The sequence below is a fragment of the Protomyctophum bolini genome (assembly GCF_963924005.1).
Source record: "Protomyctophum bolini genome assembly, chromosome: 14".
NCBI classification, from domain to species: Eukaryota; Metazoa; Chordata; class Actinopteri; order Myctophiformes; family Myctophidae; genus Protomyctophum; species Protomyctophum bolini.
The window spans coordinates 1180332-1190620 of record NC_137875.1 but is presented as its reverse complement, the minus strand read 5'-3'; the positions used below and the strand labels follow the sequence as shown (position 1 = coordinate 1190620).

The window sequence follows — 10289 nt, the reverse complement described above, 5'->3', positions numbered from 1 at the left end:
GAAGCCTATCTTCTCTTCGTGGGGTCTTTTCTCCAACTCGGGACACATATCCAACGGGTGTTCTTCTCCACAGCACAGACATGTGTTAATTATTTCTTGAACATGTTCCTCTTCAAGTCCATGAGTCATGGTTTCCATGGGGGTCACAGTGGTGGCATAGCTAGTTCCTCTCATTCCAGATGGGTGTGAGTATTTGCTCGCGCCTTTAGGTGTAGTTGGTGGCGGGGCATCCTGTATGTTTCCAAATATTGGGTCAGTTAGAATTCTCACCTGTTTCCCAATAAAAGCGGTAATGTCTGTAAATGTAGCTCTACGTTTGAACTTTTCCTGTAGTTCCCAGGCTACATTTCTCCATGTATCTCGGAGCTTGTATGGCAACTTTCGTATAATGATCATCATATTTGCGGGCATGTCCAGATCATGCAAGTATTGCACTTCCTCCATGGCGTTACAGCAGCCTCTGAGGAAAAGACTGTACTCTTGAAGAGATTTTACATCTTCGATTGTAATGAGCGGCCATGAAAGAGCCTTGTCCATGTATGCGGATGCTATTTTCTGCTCATTTCCAAACTCCTCTTTTAACAGAGCCTTGGCTTTAGCATACCCCCTCACTGGGTCTAAGTGCTGGCAGCTCCTGACCAGTTCCCTGGGAAGACCCGTTGTATGCTGCTCCAGGTAGTACAGACGATCGCTGTCCTTTTGAGTATTATTTTCTACTCCATTTTCAAAAGCCTTCACGAAAGAATGGTATTTTAGTGGATCTCCATTAAAGATTGGCACCTCTCTTTTTGGCAAAGAGGAGAGGCAATGTTGCTGGATCAACAGTGTGGTAATTTCATTTTGCTTTCGCATAATGCTAAGCATCTCCCTTTGACAGTCATTTGCATTTGTATTTCCAAAGTTAACATTTTCAAAATGAGCATTTGGATTTTGAGAATGAGCAGTTGGATTTTGAGAATGAGACCTTGTATTGTCATGATTAGTTACATTTGAACCATTGAAAACATATTGCATTTGTTGAACTGGGCGTGGCCTAGATTCCTGGTGCATAGCTGACGGAGGCTGTGATTGTGAATGAATGAATTGAGAGTTGGTTTTGTCCTTAGGCCTTGTGGGTGTGAATGGATTGGCATCAGCGTTGAGAGCTGGTGGTTTTCCTTGTGCCTTTTCCACATAAGAATTCATACCATCCACAGCCTTTGGGTTTGAGGATCTCCCACTTACGACACTTTGTGATTTTAATATATTTAATTTTGCTATTTGTGCGGCAATGTCCTCATCTAATTTCCATTGCTCCTTTCTCTTGCGCAACGCTTCCTCCTGAGCTTCAAGTTCATGTTTGTCCTTTAAGTGTTTCTGTTTGACTTGCATGGCTGCTAAGTCAAATTGAGCCTTCAAACATGCAGAGGAAACCCTAGAAGTGATGGAGTTTTGTGTACCAGATTTTCTTCCCACGTTTGACACACTGTCACTTGGTTGCACATCATCTTGAACGTCATGTGTTATGGGCATGCTTATTGATACCGCTTGCGTCACTGAGGGAGGAGCGTCCACGTGCAATTGTGAACTCCTTTCCAATTCAGTTTGCTCATCACTCTCAAAATGCCCCACCCTTTCCTCTGGCTCATTCAACCATTTTTCCACGTCACCTTTAAATGCATTGCTGTATTTTGCGATGCTGCCCAACCATTCATTTTGTCTTTCCCTTTCCTCATCGTCAGGCAGTAAAGGCAATAATGTGTCATGAGACATTGTGGCTTGTGCATGATGTTCATTCAACGTAACCAACAAAGACTTCACTGTCAAAACATTTTCCCTTTTTTCCATGAGTGATTTCATTTGTGGTATAATGGATTTCATTTTATTGACAGAAAGGCGGCGCTCCCGTTCAAGCTTGTCAATTGTATTCAGCGCGGCCTTAGCCGTTAGCACAATCTCTCGTTTTCCACGCTCCATTTCTGACTCAGAACTGGTAACCTCCCCAGTATGTATTAGACTCATTTTCCTTTTAATTTTCCGTTCAAATTATTTGTGCCACCAACACATCCACAATCCGCCCATTACAAGGAAACGTATCCACAAGACATCATTCATTTAGTATTCAGTAGCCTAGTTTTCATATGCAGCGCAGCAGTTCAAACAGACAAGCGGACATTCATTTATTGACAGCTACGGTACGCGGATCCTTATTAACTTTATTCCGAGCGTCAACTCAACCCGGGATTGACAGGTAGGCTGATCAGTGATCACTCGTCCCCAATGGAGTATAAAGAATATTCAAACTGCGTTCCTTCCATTATGCAGTTTACACTCGGTCACGCGTACCTGACTTTATTGGTTGACTTTGACAGTTACTCAGAATGTTTGTGTCATCCGGATCCTCCGTCCTTGTCTCCGACCGTCTTCCTTGTTATTGTCCACTTGATCCATATCTTCTGCTGTGTAATGCCGTCGTTGACAATGCCATTTTTGTTGACAATGTTGAGCGACTATACGTGAGATTGATGTATAAGTCGCTGAGAGGCGATGGGATGGGCCGGGTGTCAGACGCGCTCCGCAAACAAAGAGGATTTCGCTGGGTCCAAAACAATACTTTTAAGGTGTTTTTATTAAAGTAAAGCATAACTTAAACGGTGCTGCAACATAAAGCAAATTGGGTACAGCGATCCAAAGTAAATAAAGTAAATAAATAAAGCAAATAAAGCGGTCAACAAAAGTGCGGCTTCCCACACACCCCCTCTCTCTCACTGTGTGTGAAACAGGTGAACTAGGTGAGGTATTCAATGAAACAGGTCCGCCCCTCTGCCTGTCAATCAACCACATTAATCACCCGTGACAGCCCACTCATTGCATAGACATCATTTCCAATTCATGGCTCTTACAGTGTTGTTTATGGTTAAATGTCCTATAGGGTCTTTAGTGTTGTTTATGGTTAAATGTCCTACATGGTCCTTGTTCAATTTGTTTAATAATGGGTCTAATATTTTGTTCAGCCAAACATGTGTAAGAAAATAGGAGCATCAATATTTTTTCACCAATAAAAAAAAAGTCAAAATTCAATACTGTAAGTCAATTTACAATGACACAATAAGGTAGCCTATAATGCAGTCTCTGCAGTGTCAAAAACAAAACGTAAATATTTTTAAAACAACATTTAATTGTTCCTTTAATGGTTCCTTCTTTTTCTGTCTCAGTGCGCCTTTGGATCCGAACCTTTTCATCTTCCACTATTATAACCTGCTCTATGCGACGGGTCGTTCGGCAACGTACCTCTGCTACGAGATGGAGATGAGCAGAGGGGAGGAGTCCCTCCCCTCGGACTTTGGACATCTCTGCAACCAGTCCGGCCGTTACCACGTGGAGGTGAGGGAGAAGCAGGGGTATAGGGAACGAATACCTTCTATGTATTACAGTTTGACGGTCGCTAATCGTTTAATCCAGGGTTCGATGGCACCATCTCGGCGGGTGGTGCGATCATTCATAACAAACGGAGGAACCTTTTTTTCGCCGGATTTTCACGGATCAAAAGCCCAAATAATTCAGCGTATGCTCTAAAGGTAATACAACAATCTCGGCAGCGTAGGATATTTGATTAAACTGCGTCGGAGTAAAAGCGGCCATGTCTTTCCGGCACCCCAGAGCCGCCCCCATTTTGAAGGCATCCTGGCACCGATTGTGTTTTAAGGAACAATGCCCTATTAAAGGCACTTGACCAAACGACCGTATTTGAGGAGATGGGACTCTTTATCTTATGTCCCTGTCTCTGTCCCCACAGAGGCTGTTCCTTCTTATCTTATGTCCCTGTCTCTGTCCCCACAGAGGCTGTTCCTTCTTATCTTATGTCCCTGTCTCTGTCTCCACAGGGGCTGTTCCTTCTTATCTTATTTCCCTGTCTCTGTCCCCACAGAGGCTGTTCCTTCTTATCTTATGTCCCTGTCTCTGTCTCCACAGGGGCTGTTCCTTCTTATCTTATGTCCCTGTCTCTGTCTCCACAGAGGCTGTTCCTTCTTATCTTATGTCTCTGTCCCCACAGAGGCTGTTCCTTCTTATCTTATGTCCCTGTCTCTGTCCCCACAGAGGCTGTTCCTTCTTATCTTATGTCCCTGTCTCTGTCCCCACAGAGGCTGTTCCTTCTTATCTTATGTCCCTGTCTCCACAGAGGCTGTTCCTTCTTATCTTATGTCTCTGTCTCCACAGGGGCTGTTCCTTCTTATCTTATGTCCCTGTCTCTGTCTCCACAGGGGCTGTTCCTTCTTATCTTATGTCCCTGTCTCTGTCTCCACAGGGGCTGTTCCTTCTTATCTTATGTCCCTGTCTCTGTCCCCACAGAGGCTGTTCCTTCTTATCTTATGTCCCTGTCTCTGTCCCCACAGAGGCTGTTCCTTCTTATCTTATGTCTCTGTCCCCACAGAGGCTGTTCCTACTTATCTTATGTCTCTGTCCCCACAGAGGCTGTTCCTTCTTATCTTATGTCCCTGTCTCTGTCCCCACAGAGGCTGTTCCTTCTTATCTTATGTCTCTGTCTCTGTCCCCACAGAGGCTGTTCCTTCTTATCTTATGTCTCTGTCTCTGTCCCCACAGAGGCTGTTCCTTCTTATCTTATGTCCCTGTCTCTGTCCCCACAGAGGCTGTTCCTTCTTATCTTATGTCTCTGTCCCCACAGAGGCTGTTCCTTCTTATCTTATGTCCCTGTCTCTGTCCCCACAGAGGCTGTTCCTTCTTATCTTATGTCCCTGTCTCTGTCCCCACAGAGGCTGTTCCTTCTTATCTTATGTCTCTGTCCCCACAGAGGCTGTTCCTTCTTATCTTATGTCTCTGTCTCTGTCCCCACAGGGGCTGTTCCTTCTTATCTTATGTCCCTGTCTCCACAGAGGCTGTTCCTACTTATCTTATGTCCCTGTCTCCACAGAGGCTGTTCCTTCTTATCTTATGTCCCTGTCTCTGTCTCCACAGAGGCTGTTCCTACTTATCTTATGTCTCTGTCCCCACAGGGGCTGTTCCTTCTTATCTTATGTCTCTGTCCCCACAGAGGCTGTTCCTTCTTATCTTATGTCCCTGTCTCCACAGAGGCTGTTCCTACTTATCTTATGTCCCTGTCTCCACAGAGGCTGTTCCTTCTTATCTTATGTCCCTGTCTCCACAGAGGCTGTTCCTACTTATCTTATGTCCCTGTCTCCACAGAGGCTGTTCCTTCTTATCTTATGTCCCTGTCTCTGTCCCCACAGAGGCTGTTCCTTCTTATCTTATGTCTCTGTCCCCACAGAGGCTGTTCCTTCTTATCTTATGTCCCTGTCTCTGTCCCCACAGAGGCTGTTCCTTCTTATCTTATGTCCCTGTCTCTGTCCCCACAGAGGCTGTTCCTTCTTATCTTATGTCCCTGTCTCTGTCCCCACAGAGGCTGTTCCTACTTATCTTATGTCCCTGTCTCTGTCCCCACAGAGGCTGTTCCTTCTTATCTTATGTCTCTGTCCCCACAGAGGCTGTTCCTTCTTATCTTACTGTATGTCTCTGTCTCTGTCCCCACAGAGGCTGTTCCTTCTTATCTTATGTCCCTGTCTCTGTCCCCACAGAGGCTGTTCCTACTTATCTTATGTCCCTGTCTCTGTCCCCACAGAGGCTGTTCCTTCTTATCTTATGTCCCTGTCTCTGTCCCCACAGAGGCTGTTCCTTCTTATCTTATGTCCCTGTCTCTGTCCCCACAGAGGCTGTTCCTTCTTATCTTATGTCCCTGTCTCTGTCTCCACAGAGGCTGTTCCTTCTTATCTTACTGTATGTCTCTGTCTCTGTCCCCACAGAGGCTGTTCCTTCTTATCTTATGTCCCTGTCTCTGTCTTCACAGAGGCTGTTCCTTCTTATCTTATGTCCCTGTCTCCACAGAGGCTGTTCCTACTTATCTTATGTCCCTGTCTCCACAGAGGCTGTTCCTTCTTATCTTATGTCCCTGTCTCTGTCCCCACAGAGGCTGTTCCTTCTTATCTTATGTCCCTGTCTCTGTCCCCACAGAGGCTGTTCCTTCTTATCTTATGTCTCTGTCCCCACAGAGGCTGTTCCTTCTTATCTTATGTCCCTGTCTCCACAGAGGCTGTTCCTTCTTATCTTATGTCTCTGTCTCCACAGAGGCTGTTCCTTCTTATCTTATTGTATGTCTCTGTCTCTGTCCCCACAGAGGCTGTTCCTACTTATCTTATGTCCCTGTCTCCACAGAGGCTGTTCCTTCTTATCTTATGTCCCTGTCTCCGTCCCCACAGAGGCTGTTCCTTCTTATCTTATGTCTCTGTCCCCACAGAGGCTGTTCCTTCTTATCTTATGTCCCTGTCTCTGTCCCCACAGAGGCTGTTCCTTCTTATCTTATGTCCCTGTCTCTGTCTCCACAGAGGCTGTTCCTTCTTATCTTATGTCCCTGTCTCTGTCCCCACAGAGGCTGTTCCTTCTTATCTTATGTCCCTGTCTCTGTCCCCACAGAGGCTGTTCCTTCTTATCTTATGTCTCTGTCCCCACAGAGGCTGTTCCTACTTATCTTATGTCTCTGTCTCCACAGAGGCTGTTCCTACTTATCTTATGTCCCTGTCTCTGTCCCCACAGAGGTTGTTCCTTCTTATCTTATGTCTCTGTCTCTGTCCCCACAGAGGCTGTTCCTACTTATCTTATGTCTCTGTCCCCACAGAGGCTGTTCCTTCAGAAGATGCAAACTGATGCGGAGCTGCAGCTGCAGCCTGATGTGGAGTACAATGTCAAATGGTACCTCTCGTGGTCTCCATGCAGTGACTGTTCTCGGGACATCATCGAGTTCCTCGGCAAGAACAAGAACCTGAGCCTCCACATCCTGGTCTCTCGCCTCTACTTCGTTAACGCGGAGGCCAACAGGGAGGGTCTGAGGGAACTGAGAAGATGTAAACGTGTAGAGATCACTGTCATGAAACCCAAAGGTTAGAAAGAGGGCTGTGTGTGTGCGTGTGCGTGTGCGTGTGCGTGTGTGTGTGTGTGTGTGTGTGTGTGTGTGTGTGTGTGTGTGTCTGCCTGCCTGTCTGCCTGCTGATGTGAGTACCGGTTTTTTATCAATAATTTGCCTTCTGTGTGAACTGTGCCTAGCTGAATAGGACTGTATTTTATCATGAATCATAATGGTGGTACCAAATATATTCTGAGGTGGATCTCGCTGTAAAAAGGTTGAGAACCATGCAGATTTAACCATATTTGTTGTCCAATATTCTTGTCTGGTTATAAATGCTAAAACTTGTTTCATCTAATGTAAATAGAGATTTGCTTAAAAGTAATTGAACCTGTTACTTTTTAAATTGTGGGTCGGATTACGATTACTGACTGCAGTTTTTAGCAAGTAATTTGTAACTGTAGGGGATTACGTTTTAAAAGTAACCCTGCTGACCTGTTGATACTGATATCAGTAGCCTTTCGATTTTGGTCAATATTAGATGCGGAAGAAAACCGGTTATCAGATATCGGCCAAAATGGCAATTATGTTCGTGCATCTAACAATCGCCAAGACGAAGACAGACAGCCAGACAGACAGAAACATGAACATCATTTATGTTTCTGTTTCTGTGTCTTTCTAGACTTTGAATATTGTTGGCAGAAGTTTGTGGATCACAGCTTCAAGTCCTGGGAGCAGAACTCTGACCGTGAGGAACTCGAACGCATCCTGAAGGTAAAACCACTGCATAAATGACAAACTAAAGCTCCATCGGTAACACTTTACAATAACGACCTGTTATAAAGCATTTATAAACATTCATAAGCTGTTTGTAGATGAGTAATAATCATGAACAATCATTGTTGACATCCGTTTAAACATCATAAGTTATTAGTAAGGTATTAGTAAGTAGTAAGGCTGTCACGATTCTCGATACGAATCGAAATTGAATCGAAATTGACGTTCGATTCAGTGTATCGAAATGACGCACCGTCTCGCGATGTTTTATGTTTTTACTTCCGCGAGCGGCCGGGCCATTCCGCCCATGCGAATGCAAAAGAGACGAAAAGCCAGCTGTATCGGAGCCGTGCCACACACACACACACACACACACACACACACACACACACACACAGAGAGAGAGGAGTTGACAGAAGTGAGAGAACGAGACCGCTGTTGCGTTTCACCATGGCCAGTGCTGTTGTAGACAGCGGCGACGATGATACACGGAAATAAGTGTGGAAAAGAAGACGAGTGCCGTATCCCAAAGGCAACACGTCAAATATGGGCCAGCATCTTAGCAGACATCACAAAGAAATCCATCTGTCCAACGACGATGGTACAAAGACAACACAGCCAACTATATTCTAGATTCTTATAGAGAAAAGCTCTCAGCTAATTCGCCCCGTGCAAAACAATTAACGCACGGAGTTGCGGTCTGCATAGCTGCAGACATGCGACCACTTTCAATGGTGGAAAACGCTGGCTTTCAATATTTAATGAGAGTTGCAGAACAGCAGAACCACGTTACAAAATGCCATGCAGGTCGCATATGACCACGCGTGTGTTGCCTGGCATGTATGATAAAGTGAGGGCACAAATCACTGAGGGCTGAGCCATGCAGATCAAATTGCACTAACAACAGATGGGTCTATATACTATTTGTCTTTTGTTTCCTTTCTTTTACTTACTTAGAGCTTAACAAGAATGTTACAATAATAATAATAATAAAAAACTTTATTTGTATAGCACCTTTCATGACATGAAATGCAGCTCAAAGTGCTTTACAGAAAAATGGAGAATAAAAGAAAAGCAAGGCAACAACATTAAGAACAAGCAGTAATGCAATACAGTGAGGACATGAATAACAAAAATTTAAAATAAAAGATCAATTAAAAGCAATGTTGTAGAAGTGGGCCTTAAGCTGAGCTTTAAAAATGTCTACAGAGGCTGCCTGTCATCTCATCTTAAAGAAACATTTAAAAAATGTTAGGGCATAAAACCCAAAGTTGTTAAACCTTTTATTATTCTCATCCTGATTTGTTATTTATAGAAAATAAAAGTGACTTATTGGGAAACAAGTGTTTTTCTTTACAAACCAAGATATTGGCCTAAATTATAATGAATATAGCCCTCAATGCTGAAAAAGGAGGTTTTTTAAAAATAGATTGAAAAAATTGAATCGAACATCGAAGCAAATCGTGAGCTTCAAATCGAAAATTGAATTGAATCGTGGACTAGGCGAATCGTGATAGCGAATCGAACATTGAATCGAATCGTGAGCTGCAAATCGAAAATTGAATTGAATCGTGGACTAGGCGAATCGTGACAGCCCTAGTAAGTAGTAAACTATTCACATAGTTATACTGTACATGTTTAGGTAAATATTTACCGATGTCAACAGTTTGTTCATCAGGTGTTCCTGAAGGTGGAGCTGCAACCTGATGCGGAGCTGCAACCTGATGCGGAGCTGCAACCTGATGCGGAGCTGCAACCTGATGCGGAGCTGCAACCTGATGCGGAGCTGCAACCTGATGCGGAGCTGCAACCTGATGCGGAGCTGCAACCTGATGCGGAGCTGCAACCTGATGCGGAGCTGCAACCTGATGCGGAGCTGCAACCTGATGCGGAGCTGCAACCTGATGCGGAGCTGCAGCTGCAGCCTGATGTGAAGTACAAGGTCAAATGGTTCCTCTGGTCTCCATGCAGTCGTGGTCGCCATGACTGTTATCAGTGCCGTGACTGTTCTCAGTGCCCTGACTGTTCTTGGTGCCCTGACTGTTCTCGGTGCCCTGACTGTTCTCTGTGCCCTGACTGCCGTGACCGCATCATCAAGTTCCTCTGCAAGAACAGCAAACTGAGCCTCCACATCCTGGTCTCTCGCCTCCACTGCGTTGACGCAGGCCCCCGCCTGGACGCGGAGGCCAACAGGGATGGTCTGATGGACCTGAGAGGAGCCGGTGTAGAGATCACTGACATGAAACCCAAAGGTTAGAAAGAGGGCTGTGTGCGTGTGTGTGTGCGTGTGTGCACGCGCAACTAGCTGCACAACCCTGCCCGCTAGGGGCGCTGTTGCTGCTTGCCTGTCTGCCTGCCTGCCTGCCTGCCTGCCTGCCTGCCTGCCTGCCTGCCTGCCTGCCTGCCTGCCTGCCTGCCTGTCTGCCTGCCTGCCTGCCTGCCTGCCTGCCTGCCTGCCTGCCTGCCTGCCCCTGATGTGAGTGCCGTTTTTTTTATCAATAATTTGCCTTCTGTGTGAACTGTGCCTAGCTGAATAGGACTGTATTTTAACATGAATCATAATGGTGGTACCAAATATATTCTGAGGTGGATCTCGCTGTAAAAAGGTTGAGAACCATGCAGA

The 10289-nt window shown here is 45.3% G+C and overlaps 1 long non-coding RNA gene across 1 annotated transcript; it reads left to right on the top strand.

Moving 5' to 3' along the window:
- The first annotated feature begins 6852 nt into the window (after positions 1–6852).
- On the top strand, positions 6853–9380 carry LOC308327979. The gene is made up of 3 exons (XR_013965239.1): positions 6853–6926; positions 7572–7663; positions 9333–9380. It is a non-coding gene; the product is annotated as an uncharacterized lncRNA (long non-coding RNA).
- Positions 9381–10289: the final 909 nt, after the last annotated feature.